This window comes from Ailuropoda melanoleuca, chromosome 2 (assembly GCF_002007445.2).
Source record: "Ailuropoda melanoleuca isolate Jingjing chromosome 2, ASM200744v2, whole genome shotgun sequence".
NCBI lineage: Eukaryota > Metazoa > Chordata > Mammalia > Carnivora > Ursidae > Ailuropoda > Ailuropoda melanoleuca.
Window position 1 is genome coordinate 102,913,539 of NC_048219.1, and position 27,307 is coordinate 102,940,845.

The window sequence follows — 27,307 nt, forward strand, 5'->3', positions numbered from 1 at the left end:
GAATTCTATATCTAATGTTAAAGCATCTGGATTTTATTATGAATAATGACATGGTAAAAAAAATTAAGAATAGATTTAACTCATGTGATCTACTTCAGTGAATTCTGCATATTTTAGTCTGTATCTACATAGACTTTGGGGCGCCTGGGTGGCTCAGTCGGTTGAGTGGCCAACTCTTGATCTCAGCTCAGGTTATGATCTCAGGATCCTGGGACTGAACCCCCATGTCAGGTTCATTGTTCAGCAGGTAGTCTGCTTCCCTCCCTCTTCCTCTTCTTGCCCTCGAGGCCAACTCACATGCTCTCTCTCTCTTGCAAATAAATTAATTGTTAAAAAATATTATCTACATGGTCTTTGAAATTTATGTAATAAACTGTGCAAAGGATATCTATTTTGAAAGAGTTATAAAAGAGTACAACTAGTTGGAAGACAGAAGATGCTAGCATCCTCCTGTGGAGAGCTTAGAATTTTGGCTCACCACAGAAAATCAGCTAAAATGTGATCAATTTTGGGTGTCTGTCATATGGGAATCACTTTTCTTATGGAACTAGCATTGGCTGGAATTTACTAGTATCTTAGAACCATGATATCATAAAACATCAGATTCAAAAAAGATCTGAAATCACCTAGCCCAATTCCATTTATAGATAAGAAAACTTAGGATCAGAGAAGTGAATTCCCCAGTGTTGCATAATCAGAAATTGAGAGAGCAAACAGTACAGCACACAGCTGCCATTTCCTAGTCCCGGCTTCCTTAATGCTTATCAAGTTGCTTAGCCTTCAATATTTTCAAAACCCATTAGCTGATGGAAAAATATTATCGATAATCATTTGAAAGTGAGCATCTGCAATGGTCAGCATATAAAAATCATATGAATATACACCTGAAACTAAAGTAACACTGTGTGTCAACTATTTTTCAATTAAAAACAAACAAAAAAACCCACATTATTAAAAAAAATCACATTTAGCGATTTAAACCTTGAAACAAGACTGACAAGAATTTAGCTTCTCCAAAGTTCCTTGTCACATGGTTGCAACAAAACTTACACATGGAAAATTTTCAGATTGGTGACAAGTTGAGGAAATCATAAAACACACAGAGGCTTCTGGTTCCAGATGGCAGACATCTTTTTTTCTTCCCAAAAGTCTATTAAATTGATGGAAAAAAAATAACTAATAATAATAATAATAATAAAAACAATGTTTAAGAACAATTATTATGAAAAGGGGCTTGAGATTTTCTAAGGAGTATGACAAGTAAAGATTCCAATTGTATGGGCTTGATGTGCTCCCCGCCCCCAAACAAAATAAAGACTATCCTAAGTAGGGATATTTAGACTCTGAGGCTATTAGCTCTTTGACTTCCTATTTGACTGAAGATAGGTGTGGCCTTAAACTGGGTTCCTCTATTGTCTCTACTGTTAAAATATTTTAATCCAAGAAAGCTAATGACAAAGACCCATTTCCCTTTAAGCAAATAAGCACTAAATGAGTTACAGAATCTCAACATTTGAAGGAATCTGAAAGATGATGTCACCTGTGGAGGTGGAAAGTACAGCACAAAGACACAGATCTACATATTTTAACTCAGGTTCCAGTGTCTCCCAGGACAGGGCTGAAGGGCTGCCTGTGTCCCCCATTTCTGTGAATACAGCCACTTGACTTCTTTCCTTGACAACTCTCTTCCTGACTCTTCATATAACATATATCAGCAGGCAAGTTCTTTCAAATTTATGTTTGAACTAGATCTCAAACCTGCTCACTTTTCCCCCATTTTAATTACATGGGCACTAGTCATAAGTCAATAATACTTTATCATGCTTACACAGTATGCCAGATACATTTGCACTGGCTGGTGCGACAGGCCCTATATTCAGCAAGCTTAAATTATATTGGAAGTAATAATATGAAAAAAGTACTGAATAAATCAGATAACAGAGTGATATGTGATATAAATAAAACAAAATCCCAGTTTAGATCATTGCTTTTTCAGTATTTCATAGGGGATACCTTTCTTTCACACTCCAAGAGTGCCAAGCACCTGCCTGGTCATGTTACCTACTCTGCTTTTTGTCATTACTGCAGTCACTCCCAGGTGAGACAGAGGTGGAGACATGCAAAGGCATATACAGTTATCTGAAGGTTCCACTTCCGAATGGCACCTTGACATATAGAGCTCTGCAGACATGCTTGCCAGTAAAACAACTATAACTAGTGAATATTATAAAATAAAACAAAAAATCAACCTTTTAACGTCTCTGAAAACTGCCCTTAGGGCATACAGCAAATGGAAGAAAAACCATTTATTCAAGAAAATCTAAATCTCAATAAGAACTGCAGGGAGTCTGTAGTACTTGCATAATAACCTGCTCTCTCCCTCCTCCTAATCTCCAACTAACCATGAGGGAAGCTCCACTGTGGGTGGGTGTGGCCAAGAAGACTAATCCTTTCCCCCAAACTCCCAGTTAAGTGCTACAGTAGCTCCCTCCAAGGGCCAATGGAAGCCTTTTTCATCACCCAGCTCTGTGTTACAGAGGCTAAATTTCAGGTAAGCACAGTCCAGAAGTCGGGAACCTCTTCCACACTCAGTCTCAGTTTATAAGGTGAAGGCTTTCCCCCAGGTGTAGGAGAGCATTGCTGAAAAATCATCCATCCTCCACAGATATCTAGGGAAAATGTATCCCCTTCTTTCTTCATTGACTGTAGTGACCATATCTATTCTCTTTACTTTCATACTTTATCATTATATCTGGACCATGAGGGGCGCTCAAATACTTTTTGAAAAAGAGGATTAAATAAAAAGTCCCTCTATTATTTCTAGTTATAATCTTAACCATCGATATTGGGTTGAATTGTTTCCCCCCAAGATTGACATCCTTCCCAGAACCTCAGAATGTGACCTTATTTGGAAACAGCATCATGGAGGATGTTATTAGTTAAGATGAGATCATACTGGAGTAGAATGGGCCCTGAACCCAATCTGACTGGTATCCTTATAAGAAGAGAGCAGAAAGAGATACACACAGGTTGGGATGGAAATTGAAGTCATGCTGCCAAAAGCCAAGGAACACCAAAGAATGCCAGCCATCACTAGAAGGTAGGAGAGGGGCATGCAGTAGATTCTTTCTCTGAGCTCCCAAGAAGGAACCAACCTCCAACACCTTAATTTTGGAATTCCAACCTGAATTTGTGAGGGAATACATTTCAGTTGTTTTTAGCCTCTATGTTTATGATACTTTTTTATAGCAGCCCTAGGAAACATACACCATCTTTCTAGATTCAGCTCAAATGCTCTCTCATACTTAAGTCTTCCTTGATTCCATCTAGACAGTGCCTCTGGAGGAAAAGCTGTGTCTTGTTCTTATTTGTACCCTTGCTGTCTAACATACAATAGGAGATTAAGTACCGCCTTTTGAAAAGATGAAGTTTCTTCCCTTTGGAAGCAATCTTTCCCTCTTCTGAATGTTCACAACACTTAATAAAGGAAGACAGAGAAAAGCTTGTTCACGTTAGTGTCAGAACAAAATAGTGACTGGTGAAAAAATGGCAGGACATAACAGATAAACCACAATACAGACTGAATTGATAGAAATCCCTAAGGCAGCAAATTGTTAACACAGGGTTTTTCATGATTCCTGGGTACTAGGAGAGGCTCCTTAGTATTTTTACAGGAAACACTTTTATTTTTCCAGGAACTCTTGATGACCCACAGTGAGGAGGACTTCTTACTAAGAGATCCTCCCCATTTCCCCATTTCCATGGGGGTATGGACAGGAAAGATGAGGTAGGCATTCCTCTTGTGTTGTTCTCTCTTAGGAGAAAGCCAGCTTGGGCTCCTTATGACCATTCTGACATCCTGCTTCTCAAAGTGAAAACAACAGAAGTGAGGTTTATCACTGATTCCTATCAGGGATTCCTTGCTTGAATGGTGGTATAAAATACTAGGTGAGAGGAGAAAGCCTGACATTTTATTTGCATTTTCAGACAACACCCTAGGGACTAAGAAAAGAAAAAAAATAACCTCTCATTTTTACTGTTCAATTTATAACAAAATACAATCATAGAAAATCTTATTTCTTTCCCTGGATTTTCTGTTTCAGTTTGCAGCTCCCTGGCAAGCTTATTATGACAATATAGACCTAGAGAACGGCTGACATTCTCATGAAAAATACAAACCTTAATGATACATTTTATGGTATATGATTTGAGATGCTCATCCTTGAGTGTGCATAATGCTCTGAATCATCATTGTTTTGGCATCAAGATATGATTGATATTAGATGTTATACCTAGTATTTTGTCACCTTCCAAGATGCAACTTTTAAAATTGTATTCTTTCGCACATTTACCAACTGCACGATATTATCTCTGGAGGAATGAATATTTGGATAATTGGGAACTCTAAAACGTTGATGTAGGGATTTATGATTTGGATAAAATTGCCTTCTGCAACATGAATTTTTGAGAGACTGGAAAAATTCTTACATCCCAAAAAGACTCAGAACTTATGAAGTGTATCAAGATAGATTCAGATTTATACTGAGGCTTTATTGCATTTTTCATTTAACAGATTTGTGCCTCCTTTGATCTCTGATCCCAAAAGACTCAACCCAGCACACTACCATATCATACTGAAACATGTGTATTTTCATGCTCAATGAAATGCAACTTTTAAACACTCAGCACTGTTTTGCAAAATGTCTCATGTGAACTTAAAAGATTTTCATATGAGAACCTTAAAAATAATTTCTACATTTCAAACAATATGATCGCTTCATGTTTTTTACAGTGCTTACAATTCTGCCATTCTTATCTTAACCTGTAATTATAGCTCAGGCCACACCACCAGAAAAATAGATGGGTTCAACTTTTAATTATTATAATTCATTTTTCATCAGTATTTTATTAATAAATGTGTCCTTATCAGACTTCTGGGATTCATTTATCTGATATTTTTTTCATGATCCAATGATACTGCCAGTTAAAAATAGATCTAGATATAAGCCAAAAGGTTAGAAATCCTATACTTGAAGCTATATTGTCAATCATGACATCCTCTCACCTTTTCTTCCAACACTGAAAGATATTGATTGAGCTCGTTTTATGTATAAGGCATTACTCTAAATACTGAATCAAATTCAAATAAGAAAGTCATAATACCCGACACCAATAAGGCAATGTGTATTTAAGGTAGACTCAATTAATAATTGCAAAGGAAATCAGAGGTGAGAAGCCTTCTATGGATTAGAAAGTCTACTGCTAAATAGCTGGGGTTGAAGTTCACCTTGACTGTGATTTCAGAACCAAATATATAGACTTCTTGGGGGACCAAGCATTCTGATCTTTGAGTTTCTGATCTTTGAGTTATTTTCTCTGAAATGACTTATAACAGTATAAAAATTATTATTCATGTCATTATGGAAAAAATGGAATAAATCACTTAGCCCTAGAAAATCTTGTACAAATGGCTATGTGCAATAATGAAGAACACAGGTAAATTTAGTTACAGAAAGCTCCAAAAGAAAAAGAAAAAAAACAAAACAAAACAAAACCAAAACATGGAAATGAGGCATGAGCAATCACTTTCATAACTTTTCTATTTCCATTGGTGGTTAATTTTTTTTCTCAAAAACTTATTATTCTGTGTCACAGTGTTACATAAATTTCAAGATGAGAGTACATTTAGGAGATTATATATATATATATATATATATATATATATATATATATACACACACAGTTTCTCCTAGCACCAAAAGGCCCAGGAGAGGCACCCTGAAGCTACCCTTTGGAGCTGAGCTGAGCAGCTGGGAGAAGCTGAGCTCCAAGCCTGCTCCCAGCTCTGCCTCACAGGGCTTCAACCAGAGGAGCTGTGCTTTCGTCTGATTTTTTTTTTAAAGCTGGACTTCTGTGTAATATCTTTTTTAACAAAAAGGTTTTGAAAAGAAATGTTTAACTATTGATCTATAACAATTCTCTCGTTTTAAAAATGAGAAATATGAACATTTATGAAGATTAAGGCGTTTCACAAGGTCACAGCTAAGGATTTGAAAGGAAAATTAGGAAGGAATTAAATTTAATTTTCACAGTAAGAAAAATCAGTTTGCAAAGCCCCTATTAGGCTTCTCTCTTATTTCTCCTTCTCATGAATCCAGACCATCATCAGAAGGACAAGTACAACTACACATGCATGTACAAGACTCCAAAATGGGCCAGTGTAAGAAAATACAACTAAAATAAGTAAACTGATATAATCACCTACTTAGATATTATACAAGCTAACTTTTTTTTAAGATTTATTTATTTATTTGAGAGGGACAGTGTGCTCACGCACCTGCGCACCTGTGTGCCAGTGGGGGAGGAGCAGAGGAAGAGAATCTTCAAGCAGACTCCCTACTGAGCATGGAGCCTGACTCCTTGCAGGACTCCATCCAATGACCCATGGGATCACAACCCTTGAGATCAGGACCTGAGCCGAAACCAAGATCCAGATGCCCAAAGGACTGAGCCACCCAGGCGCCCTTATAAGCTAATGTTTTTAGGGAAAAAATTCATAATATACTTTTAAAATAAATCTCACCAAGATACTTATGAGCCAGTGTTCTGTTAGATTTACTGTATGAGAAAAAAAAACACATAAACATAAAGTTGTCTTAATACTTCTTTCTGACACCTTACAGAGTTCTGTTTATCAGTAACTGGAATATTCACGTTAGTTAAATGTAGTTCCACCTTGTATTTTATCTTACATTTTAGGTGTGCAAGACTCCCACAGAGAATATATTCCCAGTTGGTTGATATTTGATATAAATGTAGTCCAAGTCAAATATAAAAAGGTGATGTCACCACAGAAAACTATAACAATATCAGGAAAAACCCTGAATCAAAAGATGCCCTTTGTTATTTTATAAATGATGTCATTTAGTATGCCACAAATTTGCAAACCAACCAAGCAACGTATAAACACCACCTGTTGGGAGGCACAGAGTAGCTATGACCTAACAGAATGACTATGGCCTTTGTAGTCAGACAGAGTGAATTGCAAATTCAAGCTTTGAAAGATACCTTTCTGAATCTGCATTTCCTTGATTGTTTAACAGAGATAGCAATACCTGTAAAGATGAGGTGAGAATTAATGAAATCATGGAATATGCAAATCTCATAACCAGGTGCTTGCCACAAGGTACTGTGAACTACTATTCAATTCAATTACATGTTAATACTAGCACCAAAATCAGAATCAATAATAATGGTAATGGGAGAAGTTGTAAATTTCTAAGAGTAAAAGAAGGCAGGTAAAAGCAACACCATATAATTTCTTCTTCCTCTCAGTGTTCTACAAAAAAAGATTAAAAAATAATTTACAAAAAGGCATAAACCTGTAACAAGGGGAATTAGAAAAGAGTGACCCATGGCCAGGAAATTTCAACAATTAACTGAAACATGGAAAGGACATGAAGAAGCATCTAGGGATGCAGCCTCAAACTTGGCCATGTGCACTGGGCTACAGCCAAAGAGTTTGCCCCGCTGTTGCAGAGCTTCCAAAGACTCTACCTTTAGAAACCACGCCAAAATGTGGGCTGGAATGATTGCCCAGGCTTAAATCATGGGTCTAATAGAACACAAGTAGGTAGGAAGAGTTCATTCCATATGAGCACATAGAATATACCCTGCAGTGTGGTACCTATGTCTAGACAAAATGTCCTTCTGTACAGACAGGTATTGAATGTCCAGGGCAAACAAAGGCCCCTCAGGAAAGCTCTACTTAACCTGACCTTAAGAGCTCTCCCAGGACCACAGTCTGCCTATCAACAGCCTATCTACGAACAGTGAACAACCTGGCCTTGCTTTTGTTCCACACACACATAGAAGTCCAAAATAAAGGGTCCACAGACCTTTCACGAAATTTGATATGATGAAAGGGTCTGATAATGAAACAAAATGAAAGAAAAAGAGCTTAAGAAAATAGCTTCAGGAAAATGTATACATCTTACAGAGAGACAAAAACAGAACCTGATAAAACAGAAAAATCACAGAACTAGATACTAAACGTAGCATTGCTAAAATAAAGCAAACAATAAATGAGAAGAAGACTAAGGTCAAGAAATATCCCAGAGGATAGAACCAAAATATTATAGAGGAAATGAAAGAAGAGATTAAAAAAAAAAAACATGAAGACCAGATGAAAAACCTATAAAAGTTTCAGAAAGAGAACAGAAAAAAATAATGGGGAAGAGTATCAGTAAAGAAGCAATTTATGAAAAATTTCCACATCTGGAAATATATAAGGCATTCAAATGAAAAGTACAGAAAGAGTGCCGCACAAGATGTATGAAAATAAAAGCAGAAATCTGGATGTATCTATTGTAAATTGCAGATTGCCGAAGATAAAGTGAAGGCCCTAAAAGTGTCAAAATCAATGAAAAAAAGTAGGTCAATTACAAAGTATGAAATATAGAGTGGCCTCAGCCTTTTTTCTTAGTAACAATGAATGGAGGAAGACAATGAAAAAATACCTTTAGAATTATGGGAGAAAAAGATTGTGCAACTTAGAATACTTTGGCAGACTACAATAAAGTGAGAAGACAGAATAAAGACGTTTTCATCATGAAAAGACTCAAAGAATTACCTTTATTCACACTTAGGATATTACTTGAGGATATATTTTAGTAAGATAAGAGATGGATCTAATTAAAAGGAAGACATAGTCAAGAGAGTAAGAAAAATAAATCTTATGATGATTTCTGTAGCCGGCCAGAAAGCCTATAATGGGGCAGAAGAAAGAGTCAGGGGTGGACTTCTCTTGAAGAAAGGGGATTCAATGAATGGACATCTTGAACATTATAAGGAGATGCAGGGATGGCAGTTTAAGTACCTTGCTAGCAGTTGCAGACCAACACAGAACCATGAACTAAAAACAAAGGAAAACAACGAAACCCTCTTGGTAAGATAGGGATGAAGGTCTTGTGTAGGACGGTCACATATGAACACGTGAACAATTTCCTCATCTCTTTGCTAACTACTGGGAAGTAAACAGCACTGATTTATAAAATAAGAGTAATATTTATTTTGTGATGTGAAAGAAAATGTCATAAAGATAAGCCTAAAACTAAGCGATAGCCCTTGTGTCCAGAAGAAGGGAATGGGGAAGGAGGGAGGGTCACTGTTGCTTTTCATTGTGAACCTATTCTATTCTCATTGTCTTATTTGAGAATTATTTTGATAAAATAGACAATGAATTTAAATAGCCATTTAATGTCTTCAAGATAGAGTTTTCCCATAAGCAGACCCGGAGATGTGTTTTCACGTGCAAATAATTTATTACTGATGTGTTCCAGGGAGAAACAAAACACAGTCGTCTGAGACAGACGAGGAAGGAAAAAAGCTGAACAGGTGATTTTAAGGCAAGTCTCAGCCTCAGGCTGATCCCCTAAGATCTGGTCCTAGCTACAGGCAAGGCAGCTGGGCGTTTCCACTCCACTCCAGCTTCTGGTCTGTCTCTGCAAGGGGCTGTGTCGGCGGTGGCAGATGAGAGGAACCCACCCTTCACATAATTTTGTCTCTGGTAATGCAGGCAAAGCAACCCTTGGATAGTCACTAAAGAGGGGCAGGTATAGGCCTTAGAAACACAAAAACAGTAAACTGGGGGTGGGTCACACAGAAAGGGAAAACAGATCTGAAGAGATCTGGGTGGAACACCGTATCCACTACAGAATATAGTTCAAGATCATTGGAGGTCCAAAACTAAAACAGTCTTAGTCACTTTTGCAGTAATGAGTCATCCACCCAACCTCCCCAAACATATTTTAATAAACATCTATTGAGCTCCTACGTCCCCTGTCCTCAAAGAGGACAATCCATTAAATTGCACATCATTTATTAACTGCTATCATAAAGAGATATGCTCTGAGAAAGGCATCGGACCCAATTCATATGATTAGGAGGTGGGATAGTGTTCCAACGAATGTTTCTAAGAGGAGCTAATGCTGGTGTTGAAGTAGGAATAAGTCTTAGCTAAGCAAATAAGTGAGAAAGGTCTTTCCAAGGAGAAGTCACAGATGTGAGCCATATGCAGAGGGGGAGATCTGACTGAGCTTGGCACAATCTGAGAACTGCAAGTACTTCAGTGTGCAAGTCGGCATCCACTCATCAGCTTCTTTTAAGAGGCTATTGCTAATGGCAAAAAGCTAGGCACGATCATTAAAATGCATGCGGCAAGATCTCCAATATATTAATATTTTCACTTTATACTGACCTTTTATACATATGTAAAAGCAATAATATTTTCTAATAAATCACTCCATTAATTAGCTTCAAACCCACAAGCAAGTTACCCTTTAAGAGCTCAGCCTCCTTCTCAGAAAACACACTGTGAGAACACTGGTTCACCCTACATAGCAGGCTGCAGAAGAGATAAGAAAGCACATTTCAACCTAGCATTCCTGTTATCATTCACCTCTGGTACTTAATTCTTATCAGGGACTTTGTGGCTAATTCTTTAACTTTCCCATCCTTGCTACTTAGGAACCATTTCACACTGGGCAAGTTGTTTCACCTTTCAGAGACCCATATTTTCCTAGCTATAAAATAAGGTTGTATATAGTTATCTCACTAAGTTATTATGTGGATGAAAAAAAATGAGAGTATGTATACAACATAAATAACTGAGGCCAAGACTCTTGCTAAGTGCCAAATAGACTATGGTTTCTTTCCTTTTCAGATCATGGCTCCTACTTATCTACTATAACTTCTGCGAAAGACTATTTCTTGTTTGCGTTCTATGTTCCAGATACACTGGTTGCAGTATATGCATTACTCATCCTCAGAAGAAAAACTTGAGATATGTATTATAATTATTCCATTTGACACAGAAGAAAATTCAGAAACAAAGAGATGAAGCAACTTTCCTAAAGTCACATGCTAGGTAGACAAAACCCAGGGTTCAACCTAGGTGATCTGATAAAACACTTGAGTTCGTTCCACTACAATAAACCTATTACAGCCTCTAAGGTAACTCAGAATCATCCCTGAGTAATGCTTGGATGTGAAAATTTATTTTAAATGTTCTCAAGAAGTACCTTCAAAAGATCAGAAAAAAAGAAAACACTGTATTTGAGCACTGGCAATGCTGCCCATATTGGCTGACAAAGGTGAACTTTTGTATTGTTATTAGGTAGCTAGGGTATATAAGCATACACTAGACAATCAAAATCAACATGAGGCTTCTATGCTGATGCAGGGTGCATCACCCCAATCTGGAGAAGTTGTAGGGAGCATTTTTCAGTAATGTAAAATTGCTTGTAAGCTAAACCAAGGCACAGGATCAGAACGTGTGGCACTCGAACAGGAATTTGAAATTTCTGGGAGTCAGGATTAATTTAAACTGACTCATAGACTGCCTATGTTAGCGTTAGAGTTTTAAAGAGAAAACCCTAAGAACAGAAAAGAAAAAAAAGAGAAAGGTTTTAGTGGTGTGTCAGTTGGGTCCTACAGAAGCTGCCACTGAAATGCAGTTAGGAGAGTAACAGGCTTGCAGAGGAGTGATGTCTAGGAAAACAAAAGGGAGGAAAGATTGTTCAGGGCATGACGATTGTATAGGGCCTGTCAAGAGATTTTGGTATAAATATAACAAAATCCCTGCCATCCCACTGGGGGCTAGAGAAGAATATTAGAGCTATCCTTCAGTGAGCAGAAATTGCTATACTTTTGTATCACAGTCTTGTCCAGTCACTGGCTGAGGCTACCCCAAGGAGAACATGAACCTAACTCAAAGCTGAGGGACACCTGAAAAAAATTAACTGCAGGAAGCTTCCAGCTAACCACACTCTTCACAGTTGGGCAACAAGTCCTTCCTTGAAGGGGGTTTTGAGTTACATCTCTTTGTATATGTCACAACCCATACCTTGCACACCGTGGATTCACTGCTCTGTTGTGCATCAGGAAAACACCTGCTTGTGGGGGTAGAATTTATAAAAGGAAAGTAGAGGCTGGAATTGTATCTCCGTCCCCCACTCCTCTCTCAAGTCTACAAGTGGTACTCACCCATCCCTTTCTTCCTTCATCCTTTCAAATCACCATTTCCCTCAGCTGTCACCTCTGCTGGTCTCAGAGGGTGGCTTACCTATTGTTGTATCCCCAACTCCCTTTCTTGACGGATTTGAGTTTCTGGTCACCATATACTTCTAAGGCTAGTGTCCTACACTTACTCATTCACAGTTATAATTGGGCAAGAAAATACCAGAGGAACCCAACTGGATAGCTTTCATACATGTTCCTTACTGTTCATGTTAAATAACAGCTGCTCTATCTCCTACTGCTGATGAGGTTCATTGGTCTGCTCAGACGGTGATTCCTTTTCTGGTCTGCTGGTCCCTGGATACAGAAGTCCAAAGTGCCAAACGGTAGTAATAGCTTTTAGTTCAATAGGACGTTTATTGTATCTACTGGCAAGAGTGTACTGCCTCTGTGGGGCAGGATCTGTAATACTGCAGAGCTGAGAGTTGAGGAAATGAGAAGCACAGAGTCTCTTTGGGGTGTCCTTAGAATTGGGAATAATAGCAATTGGAACCACTTCTGCTTCCACCCCTTGATTCCCAGACTTATGAATTCTTAGTACTGGAGAAACAATCCCATAGAGATGTCTCTAATTCTTAGAAGATGGTACCCCAGGGTCAAAGAATATTGCCTCCCAGCTGGTACTTAAGTAGGGCCTTCAACATGCCATTATGATTGTATTAGGTAGCTGCTTCCAGTTGGTATATATGAGACAACCAGAGGATCGCAAGCTCATGGCTCACTCCTGCTCCCCCTTGGCTATGAAGTGGGACCAATCAGAAGCAACCATCTGATGGCACATCGCTTAATAAGTCATTTTGTATACTCAGTTGGCAGTGGCCCTCTGGTAGATGTTCTCTGCTGTGTATTAATATGTGAAATCAAAATCTTCCCACTGTATACCTACTCCCATAGGTCCATCTGAATATCTCTGCCCCAGACCACTTTGTCCCTGACCTCTCACTCTCTATTCTAGGCCCCCAACTGCTGACCAGTCCATCTGTGACTTTCCATGGGCCTGCATATATTCTAATCCTGGGCCCCTTCTTCTTCCACATAAAATGGACACCCAGGTGTAGCACCTAAAGCTCTTGCCTTTGGAAAGATTTTCTCTTGCCACTATCAGGCATGGCCATTTCTGAGTGACTACAACTCAAAAGCTGAAGTGAACCTAGAGGTGATAGTAGCTAAATGTTGGATGACACCAACACTCCTCAGAGCTAGGCAGTGAGCTCTGTGTTGAAAGAGGTACACATCTTCAAGTCCCTCACAAGTGGACATATGTTATTCTAACAGACTTGGCATTCCTTCATCATTCTTTTGGTAACCAGGTCTCTCTTCCCTTTAATGAAGAACCCTTTTAGGTGGTACTGGTAAGGGTTTCAATAAAGATAACCTGCTCCTCTGATCCTTGGCTATAAACAAACATGTGATCAAACTGGCTCAATCATACTCTCTCCAGATAATTTGAAACTAGAGTCATGCAAAAGAGGAAAAGAGGGGAAACACTAGCTCTTGGCTAATTCTGTTGTCCTCTTTTTTTTTTTCCCTGTTGCAGGTATTATAGTTTGTGCACTGGTGCCTGTCCTTCTGAAAGTCCTAATTAAAGTTCTATAAGCTACCAAAATATCTTTACAACACATTCCTTTTCTGTTTCATAAGTTAACCAGAATAAATTTTTATTGCTTGCTATAAAATCCCTAACTTACATGGAACTCTAATAGATTGTACAACTGGACCTGAAACTCCAGGAAAAAGGACATTTCTGCAAATGGAAAAAGATGTTTCATTCTGGTCAGATGCAAATCTATGAATGCACAGCTTGGTGAGCAGATGGTCCCTTTGTGCTAATGAGGAAAAGAAGCCTCTTCAAGTGGCCTTCTTGGTGGCTCTCTTATGCAGGATTCAACCTTGAATACCTTTGTTTGAATCAATTCTTCAGATAATGCCTACCGGATAGCAAGGCCAGAAGGAAAATAACATAGGACAGAAATATTTTTGAAGTGGAGAAATATACTTCCTATGGTACACACTTAAGTGGGACACAGATGACAGTGGCTTGAGCCGAGAGGATGGAGTAGCAAAAATGAAGTCACTCGTTTTCTTGGATATAGAAGAAAAGAGATTACTTCAAAATGAGGAAGCAGGAAAAAAGTTACATATGAATAAGTTTTGCTTTCAAAAAGAGAAAAAAATATATTTTGCCAGTTGGCTCTAATTTAGAAGAGCAAAAGTTAACCAAAGTAATTATTCCAATTTCAGCACTGAGAGAACCATTAAATAGAAGAAAGAGTCCATTTCAGAAGGACACAACTTCAGCATAAATTTTCAAAGGAATTAATTCCTATTTTTATTTAAGAAGATTTCTTGAATGCACAATCTTATAAAATTGAAAGCTTTGCACAATTCCTTAGAAGAGTCTATTTGATAAAAGCAGCTTGATTTCAAATGTTATGACTGAATATAAAAAGTTCACAGGGGAAACCACAGAAGACAATTTTTCATACATTAGTGGATAATATGTATGGCAACTTCCATGCCCTGGAATGGACAGGAAAGACCTAAAGGTCATCCATTCAATTTCCTCACACAAGTCTTGTGATCTCCAAGCAGATAGGTTATTTTTACTGATAAGCATAGAGGAAAATCCTATGGCCCCTGGGAGCCATCCCAGGACAGTTCCACAGTGGTGGCCCTTCCTAGCATAGATTGATTCTGTGCAATTAAACACTGGAAACAAAATGGGAGAAAATTAGTGTCCAGTGCCACTTAACATTTAAGCCAATCAATTAAATGTTCAAATTCTGGAAAGGCACTACTATCTTTTTAGTGGAGAAATATTTTTTATAGGGTACCTACTACAGTAGATATCTACTGGTCACCTCGACAATTTCTACTGCAGATTCATATTGACCCCAGGCAGTAGAATTCACTTCAGTTTCTAGCAAAGTAGCAGATGACAAGGACTAATCCCAACAATGCATCCTACCTTGCTGGCCACAATTATAAATTCCACCTGGTCATTTGACCTAAATGTTCTAACCTGGTGAATCTGAGAATGTTTGATGAGAATATTAGGGAAAAAATACAATACAATGATACTCTTTTATTTGGATTGTGTAAGGTCTAGTACTTCTGCAGCCATATGTGGGCCTAAAAGAAGTAACCATGAGGAGATGAGAGTCAAGAACATAGCAGGGAAATGGACCTGGAGTTCTGTCTGATGAGGCCCTACCTATCAATCCCTTTCAATTACTTAAGACAATGAAATTATCTTTATATTTTAATTTAGTTTATGTTTTCTGCATTTGAAAACAGAACATCTGAACTTAATGGAATTAATACTGGAAGTGTAGAGATTTGTAAGAAGACTATCCTTATCCCTGATTAAGATAGAGAGGAGAGGGGTATAAAATGCGTCTCTACCCCTAGTGAGAAACTGATGGTGATTATTATACATTAATGAAACTGTTGTTAATTTATGGTCTAATGTTTGAACATGGATCTTTTGCTGAGCAAGGCTGCAGCATTGGGAAACATGAACCAAAATCTCAGGGTGGTGTTATTTGATTACCATTTTTAGTAACTTCAGTAAGTTCATTTATCACAGGGATAAACTGCTTTGAAACTGGTCAGAAAGGAGAGGAAGATCTGCAGCTTTGCTGTGAGATGTTTTTCCTGTCTAAAGACTTTAATCCATGTTGACAAGACTTCAATATTTTATAAGATATTGGGATTGGAAGAGTTAGATTTTCTACCCCAAACTCTCACATCAGTTCTGGCAGAGACAGTAAAGGTAAAATCTTGGAAGCTTTTAAAACTAGGACACAGGTAAAGCCTGATTCCCAAAGCCTCTCCAAACAACCCCAGCAGAACAATCTCTGTCAAAGGGGACAATCTCTTCAACGTAGGAAAGAACTGGGATTTTGGCTATGATAAAAGGATAATTTACCTTTACCTTGGTTCCCAGGTCCACTTGGGTCAATTCACTAAGCGGTAAGGACACAGAAGTACTTAAGAGAAGAGAGAAATGTTCAAGTTCATGATTAGCCACAAACACTGGCTAGAGGAAACTCCATGACTTCCAGTACATGACCTGTATTAGAAAAAGATACAGATTTTGGAAATAAAAAGTCTGACTGTATTTTTCGATGTTGAACTACAACCATCTTTAAGCCTTTCCCTCTTTCTTCGCACACATCTGAGCAAGGTGATGTTTGGTGTTTCTTCCTATGAAATGAGTAGAGATTAAGATCACACAAACCCTCCTCCTACTATGAGAACCCTCCCCAGAGCTTCAGCCCCTAGCCACAATGAACACCCCAAGTCAGTTGCTTTCCTTGCTCTCTCAAGCCATTTATGGACAGCTTGGGAAGCCTGCCTTGCTCTCCTCAGAAGAGCCCTATGATGTAAGTAATGAACTATTTCATACCCTCTAGGTATGTGTATGGCATCATCAGTCTCAACATCCAAGCCAAATTTTGGGTGGGGGTCTTTCCTGCCTTTGTAGGGTGACTAAAATAGACCAGAAGTCTAGTGAGTATTTAAGGAAGATGTGTTGCCTGTCCACAATAGCCAAACTATAGAAAGAGCCTAGTGAGCCTAAAAATCAGAGCTAAATGATGTAACTGGATACGACTTTTGTTAGTTCCTTTTGGAAAGAAAGTGAATCAAGCTCAGGTTGATAAGATCATACTAGAAAAGGCATGTGTTAAAAAGATGACATAAATGTTCATTGGCCAAATAGATTTTTGTGAATAGTTACTGGCTGATTTTCTAACATCCATTCATCCTTCCTATTGACTCCCAATGTATAGTGGAAATTCCTGCAGCTTTGGGCCAGGTGATTCCATCGTCAGTACCTGGACTGACACATGAGTAACACACGTTCTAAGGCTGCTAAGACAATTAATCTTAGGACTCTTCTTATAAATGTTATAATAGAGATGTACTCTTCCCCATGTATAATCTGTGCCTGTTGCTTTTAGATTTTCCCTCTAGGGGGAAATTGTTCAAGCTATGATTGCCTACCTTCTGACCTGCCTTCTAAGGGCAACATTTGCTTCTTCTAACCTGACTTCTCCAGCACAGGAACAGTAATTTTTCCACCACTCAAATCTGCTATCACTCCATGTTTAATTTCCTCTACTGTCTTCTCTTTTCTCTGCAGGTGAACACAAAGCTGTTTAACATGGGTGACCATACATATAATAGAAGGCCTGACAAAGACATGTTTCCTGCCTCTCTCGTCATTTGGCATCATGACCCCTGCACATGACGCATGTCAGCCATACCAGCTTACTTGTAGTCTCTAGTACTGACGTGGCTCTTGGAAAATCTGTTTCTCATGTGGTGGCCTCTGCCTGGAAGGAGATTCCTGACTTTGCTTCCTCTCCTGGAAGAAAACTTTCTTGACCTTACCAGCAAGGCTATATCCCCCCTCCCCCCAGTATTTGCTCTAAGGGTATCATGCACCCCTTCTTCTCAGCCTTTGTTATGGTTTCATAATTATGTATTTTTTTCACTTAACTATGTGATTATTTGAATAATGTATGTCTACTCTAGTAGGTTTTAAACTATTGAAGACCAGATACATATCTGCTTTGGTACAGGGTTGTCTGAGGTAAAGAGGATGTTTGATAAATATTTTTTGAAAGAATGAATGAAAATATCTCAGGGTGATAAAGCACACTTATTCTTTGAATAATTACCAAAAATTAACCCTGTCTACCTCCTTCACAACTTCATTATAAATTCTATTACAAACTTTGAACAGAAGTACCATAATGGCTTAATTGTATGTATTCAATTGTGGCAAAACCACTATCAAATTGCCTGTAGCATAAAGGAAGAATATGTTATATGTCCCAGAAGGAAGACTGCTAATTTAGAAATCAGAAGAGCAAAGTCATAGCTGTTTTGTTGTACCTCACATTAGCTTAGTAGTGTCAAACAAAAATCTGAGCTGGACTGTAGCTAATGAGATAAAAACATATATTACTCAGGAACGATTCAATAGGGGAAGAGAGACCTCTGAATAGCATTGAGATAATTTCAAATACTGGATATAAGTAGGGGTTTATGGCCAAGGAGTGGATAGAAAATTACTAAGAGGAAATATCAGGAGTAAAGGGGGATTTCTGGCTAAACTGACTTGACAGAATTCTGCTGAAGGCAGTTAGTTAGCTGGGGGGTGGCAGAGGATGAGGAATTTGGTCAGATATTGAGGGTGGGGGATCTTTCTAGGTGAACATGATTCTTGCTAAAACTGGGTGATACAGGCTGGATAGAGACATCACTGAAGGTCAAGGCCTGTAGGGCTTAGAGGAACCTGATTAAAGTTGACTTAAGAAGACAGTTTTGTCAGTGGCTTAGGAAAAAATCATAACCCTCCCAAGACTCAGTTTCTTCATCTCTAAAGTGGTCATAATAAGCCCAACAAATTCACTCCACAGGACTGGAAGATCATATAATGTGTCTACCATCAAAAATGTGAAGCATTATTCAACACAGACTTCAGATTCTTCCTCCTCTTTAAGCCTTCTGGGATGCCCCAATCAAAAGTGAATATTTTTAATTTGGAACCCCAGGAATATGTTGTTCTTATTGCAATGAAACTTGCTACATTTCTGCCTGTTACATCTGTAGGCTTTCTTTCTGGAAAACTCTTATAAACTTAATTCATCTGATAATGTGAAAAGTGACTCATATGCAAGTGAGCTGTAATGTTGCCAAGTAGAAAATAGAGGGTCTTAAAATTCTTCTGTATGGATGCTAAAGACAGATATTAGCTTTGGAGAAATGCAGTTCTGTCCACATCCTCATTTAACTATCTGTGACCTTAAGCAATCTTAAATTCTCAAACTATTTTCACGGAGGTCCTGTGAGGATCAGAAATAATGGGTGCAAAATCTGATATAGTTTCTGGTATCTAGCTAGTGGATAACAAAGATGGTAACTATTGGTGTTGCTGTTATTATCATTATTGTGATATTACTGGAAAATGTCACCTTAATGAGACTCATGACATAAGAAAAGCCAGAAATAGTAAGTCATTATGTAACCATGTTGCATGATTCTTTATGGACACTGTATATTTTTTTACTGACTCATTCAAAATTTAATAAAGACCTCTACTTTATACAGATTACATATATTCCTCATAATAATCTTCAGAGAGAGACACTATATAATTTATCTTTAACTAATGAGGACATATTTATCCAATTCAATATAAAGTATGTGATGAAACTAGACCTCCAGAATATCTTGACAATCATGCTTACCATCTAACAACTCTTCATACATATTCCTTTACAAAACTAGTCCTACTTTGGTTCATATACCATAGAGTCTACAAAGAGGAATGATACAGGTGCAGCTATATGTTATGTGCACATAGAAATGAATATGACAAAGTCCTTGTCACCAACAAGGACTTTTTTTAAAAAAAGATTTATTTATTTATTTTAGAGAAAGAGAGAGAGCATGTTCGTGCACACAGGAAGTGGGGAGAGCGGTAGAGGAAGATGGAGAGAGGGTCTCAAGCAGACTCCATGCTAAGCATGGAGACTGATGTGGGCTCGATCTCACGACCCTGAGATTATGACCTGAGCCAAAACCAAAAGTGGGATGCTTAACTAATTGAGCCACACAGGTGCCCCTCACCAGCACTCTTCCAAGCAAAACATGATACACTATATTGTATTGTCTATTTGTATGATAATACTTGTATACACAATGCACTAGAAATACAGAGTAGAAAGCTCTTATTTTTTGTCTTTTATTATTTGCATATTTGCCACACCATAAGTCTGAAATTGCATCTGTAAACTGCTGGTTTAACAACCTCCCCTTGGTCACCTATCTTTTTCTTTTACTGTTTTTTTTTTAACAGCTTTATTGAGGTATAATTGCTACACAGAAAAACGCTGCATATATTTAATGAGTTTGGATGTATGCAATATACTTGTGAAACCATCACCACAATTAAGATAATAAACGTACCCACCATCTTCAATAAATTTCCTCATACCCTTTTGTTTGTTTTTGGTAAGAATACTTTTTAAAAATTTTACTTAATTTCAACTTAATTAACATATAGTGTATTATTAGTTTCAGAGGTAGAATCGAGGGATTCATCAGTCGCATGTACCTTGGTGACGTTTACATCAGCAGGTCTCTGGGTAATAGTTTGACAAGCAGTGCAACTTGGCCTTGCATACATTAGGAGTTCTATAAACAATTACTGAGTTTGATTGCCATTGAAATTTAATAGTGTTATATAATGGGAGCTATTTTTATCTATATGAACATACAGATAGGTTAAAGCATTATGAACAAGGTTAATTTAAGGTACAGTGGAAATAAGCTATAATAAAATGGTGATCAGTTTAAATTGGATATTAATAAATGCAACAGCCAGAGCAGCAAATGTTCTAATGTCTTAAAGAGGTGACCTAAGGGGTAAAATTCAAATTACCAATGTTTGAAATATAGGAGAAGTGGAAAATGAACCTTGAAAAAATTAGCGTGGTTCTACCATTATAAGTAAAGTTTGGTATGAATAATCACAGCTTTAAGAAAGATATCATTTCATTAGAAATTCTATAAAAGAAAAAAGGAACAGTGAGAGAGAGAACAAGAGAGAGAGGAGAGAAAGGTGGGAGGGCATAGGTAATTGGATGGTGGCCCTCCAAAAGATAAATGGAGGGAGCCTATAAACACGATCTTATTTGGAAAGGGTCTCTGTGGATGTAATTACATTTCCTGGAATTGGGGCAGATCCTAAATACAGAGACAGGCATTCTTATAGCAAAGGAGAAAACACAAAGACATAGAAGAGAACGCCATGTGAAGATGGAGGCAGAAATTGAAGATATGTAGCTTCAAGCCCAAGAGCCTGAAGTGGGGGGGTTGTAGGAATCCCCACATTTGTAACCAACTCAGACAGAAATTCACGTAGCCTATGAACTCCTACTGTACCTTGCATCTGAAGGAAGGACAATCTTGTTGAAGACTTTGCTCTTTATTTTGTGAGATCTGACACTGACTCTGGGTATTTAGTGTTAGAATTCAAGCACTTTGCACTTAACTTGTGAGGTCTACACAAATTCTGGGTATTCAGTGTCAACACTGAATTTGAGTTGTAGGACATCCAGTTGGTATCAGAGAACTGGTATCAGAATACATTGGAAGATTCACTGTTTAGAAAGTGTGTTCTGAAGGGAAGAGCAAAGGTGTGGCTGGACAACCTTTTGCTGAAGAGACAAGGGATGTGATCTATGATGCAACTAAATATCTCATAAGAAGCCAGGAATAGAGATGAGACAATGCAGGAAAGATCTGTGGAAGACTTGTCTAATCCATGGACCCTGAGACACACACAGTAGACCAGTACGGTTTTTGACAATATTACATCAGCAGGAATACTACCGTTTTAGACTGAAAGGGACAGAAACAAGACAAAATGACAATAGACTCTCAGACTTCTAAAATTATATATATTTATATATATAAAAAAATATATATAGGCTCCAAATATATAGTGCCTTACAAGACAAAGGAAGAATGATTCTGAGGGTAGCACAGACACTGGTAGGCCACCAAGAGCACAGAGGACAAAGCTTCAAGCCATAGAGGATTATTCTCAGGCCTTGAAACATAATTAAATTTTTCTGATGGGTTCTGAACTTGCTGGGGTTTGAATGGCCCCTTGGTTCTTTCCATTTTCTCCCTTTTGGAACGGGAATATCTCTTCTATACTCGTCCCACCATTGTATTTTAAAAGTAGGTAACTTGTTTTCCAGTTTCACGGGTCCACAGAAAAAGAATTTTGCCCCAGGACAGAGCATACCCAGAGTTTCACTCATACCTGGTTTAGAGGATTTAGATAATGACATATGAGACTTTTTGACTTTATATTTAGATGAAATTTTGGACTTGGGGTTCATGCTATGGTAGGTTGAGGCTTTCAAGGGTACTAGGAGGAGGTGAATTTATTTTACATATAGAACAGATATGAATTTTTGGAGGTCAGAGGGCAGATCATAATGGGTTGAATTGTGGCCCCCAAAGATATTTCCATCTGAAAGTTGTAAATGTGATGTTATTTGAAAAAAAGGGTCTTTGTAGACTTAAGAATCTCCAGGTGAGATTATCCTGGATTTACCTCAGGCCCTAAATTCTAAAACAAGTATCCTTACAGAATGGCAGAAATACAGAGACACAGAGCTGAAGGCAACATGGAGGTGAAGGGAGAGTCTGATGTTAGGTAGCTATAATCCTAGGAATACACAGGGTTGTCAGCAGTCACCAGAAACTAGCAAACAGTCAAAGAACAGATCCCCCTCAGAGGCTCTAGAAGATAACAACCTTACTGACACCTCAATTTCAGACTTCTGACCTCCAGAATTGTGGGAGAATATATCCCTGTTGTTTTAAGCCACCAACTTGTGGAAATTTGCTCAGGCACCTAAAGGAAACTAATCTATGGGGACAAAAAGGAAAACTGAATACACTTATTAGTAGTGCACCATACACTCAAATGAAAAAAAAAAAATGTCCCGTATTTATCTTCTCAGTAAAATGATCCAAAACAAATGTTCAAGCAGAGCCCAACCCACCAGTTACACTTACAACGGTCACAGAAACAGTTGCTGTTCCAAGCTTATTCCTTGGAAAAGCTGAAATTTTATATTCATCTCTTTATTTTACACTAAACAACTTGGATGCCTTAACAGGGCACTGAATTATTTATCCGAGAGGAGAAAAGCTGTGTTATTCTTGACACTGATGAATAAACATTGACAAAAATGAATAGAAGAGTCAGAAAAAAAAACAACAAAGGAAGGTTTGAAACATACGTACGTAAGGTTTGAAAACCAAAGGGATGGGGTGGGGAAGTTAAGACATGATTAATAATGAATTAGAGAAAAAAAAATCCCTTTTTCTACTAAAATTTAAAGTGTTGACCAAAACAGTACAGCAACATATAAGATACTTATTCTGACATAATCACATGCTAAATTCAAATGTGGTACCCTTAATTCCCAATTACATATGCATTTTTCTCTATAACACAACATTAAGCCCAGAGAAGGAAGAAAAAAAATACATAAAATGCATGAAATGTAAGTAATTCTTTAAAGAACATAATACATACCTCAAAACTCAGAGGACATTTGTTGTGAATATAGCTAGCACATGCATATCCAGCAACGATAATAAGTGTTACAAATTAAATTGAATAATGACTTCACTGTCTAGTTGGTTTCTACATGAGACACATATGGGGTTTGAAAGCAAGTCAGTATTTATAATGCAATATAGAATGTAAAGCATACTCTGAGATGGGATTTCTGAAATGTCACCCACACACTAATTTACTGCTATTTCCAGAAGAAAAATAAAAGCATTGAACACAACCAATATAGAGTGAAGGTTAACCGAAAATCTCAATTACAAATCACATTTTTCCCTTTAAACTTTACTTTGCTCTAAGGACAACTTCATAGGTTTTGAAGAAAGAGAAGGAAAAAAAAAAGAAAGGATACTAACTGTTTACTCAGAAGGATGCCATCTGACATAGTTATAACTGGATCAGAAACTAATAACTTGAGATATGCTTCAATATATAAAGTTTTTGTTTTGTTAAAAATCCTACAAAGAAATGCTATTTTGTCAAACCTCAACTATATCTTGTTGGTTGAAAAAGGAACTGCAGAAGATAGAAGTCAGTCACTTTCATAAACACCAATTTACAAATCAAAGACTCAAAGGAATTTCCAGGCTGTTGATTTAATTAAATCAATTTCAAAAGTTACGTCAAGAGAAGTTCAGTTTCAGAGATGTGTGCCAATCTAAAAGGTTCCTGCATCAGACTGATGGTTCCACATTAGTTCCATATGCTCATAAGCAACATGTTTACTTTATGAGTATAGCTGGGTGGTGGTGGTTAGGGCAGAGATGCAGAGATCCGAAAGAAAGCAATGTTTGACCATACCAGACAGTAATTCTTTTTTTTTTTTTAAGATTTTATTTATTTATCTGACAGAGAGAGAGACAGCCAGTGAGAGAGGGAACACAAGCAGGGGGAGTGGGAGAGGAAGAAGCAGGCTACCAGCGGAGCAGCCTGACGTGGGGCTCGATCCCAGAACGCTGGGATCACACCCTGATCCAAAGGGAGACAAACAACTGAGCCACCCAGGCGCCCCCAGACAGTAATTCTTAACCAGCATTAATCTCTACTTAAGCAATGGAATATTCACTCTTGTTATTTGAGTAAATGGCATAAATAAAAGAATAATTTTTTTCTTTTGCTATGGTAAAGAGGATTATTAGAAAATAGAACATGATAATGGCATGCTACTTATTAAGTTTTAATTTTTTTTTAAAGATTTTATTTATTTATTTGACAGAGACAGAGACAGCCAGCGAGAGAGAGAACACAGCAGCGGAGTGGGAGAGGAAGAAGCAGGCTCCCAGCAGAGGAGCCCAATGTGGGACTCGATCCCCGAACTCCGGGATCACGCCCTGAGCTGAAGGCAGACTCAACGACTGCGCTACCCAGGCGCCCCTATTAAGTTTTAGAAAAAAAACAGTTATGCATACAACTACTGCCTTCTATGGTAGTTTCTAGTAACACATTCCATTAATAAAATGCTAAAATAAATTAACATGACATATGCCATCTTTCCACACATGGCTTTAGACAAAGACAGATGTGACAAGGCAACATGTTCCTTGTATAAAAGAGATGGTACAATATGTCATTACATGGATTTGTGATTTTGCAAGTAAAACACTTGCATGTGTATGTGTAATATATATATATATATATATCTCAACATACGTATTATATTTAAACATAAAGTTATACATTTGCTTTTTTTTAAAAAAAGATTTTATTTATTTGAGAGAGTGAGCGAGCACGCACAATATATATTTAAATATTTAATATATCAAGTCAAGTATGTACCAACTATATATATTAAATATATTTAAGTATTTATTTTATATATCAAATTGATTATATATCGACTATATACAAATTTCTATTGGTTCTGTTTCTTTGGAGAAAACTGACTAATACACTCTGCACTCTAATTCTGGTAATTATTTTCATTTGACTTGTATTTTCAAAGTCCACCATGCTGGTTGCATAACTGGCTATAAGATACTGATACTGATACTCTACCTGATATTCCACTCTATAGAAAGCCTCATTTGGTCATTTTCTGGAAGTACCTGTTTAGTAATTACTGCAACCAGATATTCTTTCCTGACTAGGCCTCTCAATGCATTTACTTTCTTTGAATGTTTATATGACTATTATTTTATACCATACCTTTGATTTCCTATCCACTAATAAAGAGTGGAAAAACTGTAGCCTCTGGGCCAAATTTGGCCTGCTATTTTTTATAAATACAATCTTCTTGAAGCACATGCCTATCATTGTATCTGTGGCTGCTTGTGTCCTGCAACAATAGATTTGAGCAGTTGCCTCAATGACTGAGTCCCAAAGCCAAAATATTTACTATCTAACCCTCTGTAGAAAAATTTTGCTGACATAACTAAATAAATCTCTAGTTGGTTCATTTAAGTCTCTTCAAATATACCGAACACTTATTGGAGGAAACTGTTTCCCCCATCTTCTATTTATCCCGTGTTCCCATTAGCTGCTAATAGGATTCATGATATGGCAGATGCTTAAAAAGAGATGGTGACCTGATTTCTTCACTTGGAGATTAAAAAAAAAAAAAAAAAAGCAAGTAGAGGAGGAAGAGAGCCAAAATATTGAAGAATTGTAATATGTTTTCTTTGGTTCCAAGAACGTGCTGGGCTGTATTATAGTGGGGTTTATTCCTGTTCTTCCGGAGCATTTTCCTTTACTAAATGATGAGCTGCCTTTTTTTTTTTAAGAGCAGAAACAATATTTTCACTTTTAAAATTTCCAAACACCAAGCACTGAACAGTTCTTTGGAGTAGATATCCAACACAAGCGTTTAATGAATGAATAGAAATGAGTAACCTAAGCAAATGGCCAAAGGTCAGAAACACCCTGGCTAAGAGCTCAGTGCTGTTGGAGAAGAAAAGGCGAGAGAGGGGATGGTGTGATCTGGTTAGAGAACTAAGCAAACATATTTTGAAAGGCCGAGTGAGATAAATTAAGAACTTGGATGCTATCGTTTAGATGTCGGAGTGACCACTGTAGAATAATAAAAAAGGGAGAATCACAGGTCGAGTGTGTTTAGATAGACGACTTTGAAAGGTTAACATTAGAATATTAGAATAAATGTTATTGAATAAGAAATGGAAAATCAGCTAGAGGGATATTTTGTGGCTCTTGAAGCAAGTAAAATATACTACCATATTCCACAAAACAAGTAAATCTAAAAATTAAGTACATTTTAAAGTCCTTTATAAATTTATTTATACAACTAAATAAATACCTCACCCACATAGTTAAGCATATAGGGGAGGAAAAATCACATAACTAGAAGTCCTGGAAATGGTTAAGTGATTCAGAACAACCACCTATTTCTGTAATCTCCACCCACAAATCATACTTTTTTTTAAGATTTTATTTATTTATTTGACAGAGATAGAGACAGCCAGCAAAGAGGGAACACAAGCAGGGGGAGTGGGAGAGGAAGAAACAGGCTCATACGGCGGAGTCTGATGTGGGACTCGATCCCAGAACGCCGGGATCACGCCCTGAGCTGAAGGCAGACGCTTAACCACTGTGCCACCCAGGCGCCCCCACAAATCATACTTTATCCACATAAGTTACAACTTTCTGAAAGCATGTCCTCAGAGGAAACTTCATTAACTGCCATATGTATAGTAAACAGAAATTTAAGTCTCCAAACTAATAGAACATATTGATCTAATTTAATTTCTTAAAGATTTTTATTTATGTATTATTTAGAGGAGAGAGTATGGGTACGTGAGTGGGGGGAGGAAAAGAGGGAGTGAATCTTCAAGCAGACTCCTCACTGAGCATGGAGCCAGGTAGGGCTCGATCTCACACCCATGAGATCACCACCTGAGCTGAAACCAAGAGTCAAACCCTTAACTGACCGAGTCACCCAGGTGCCCTGATCAATTTTATTTTATATTTGAAATTTCCCAAATATCATTTTGATCCCATAACAATGCCAATGCAACAGACAAGCAAGATATCAAATGGCTGAGAGCTGAATTAGAGACTTTCCTTAATTTGCCAAATTTTTAATAATGAAGTTTT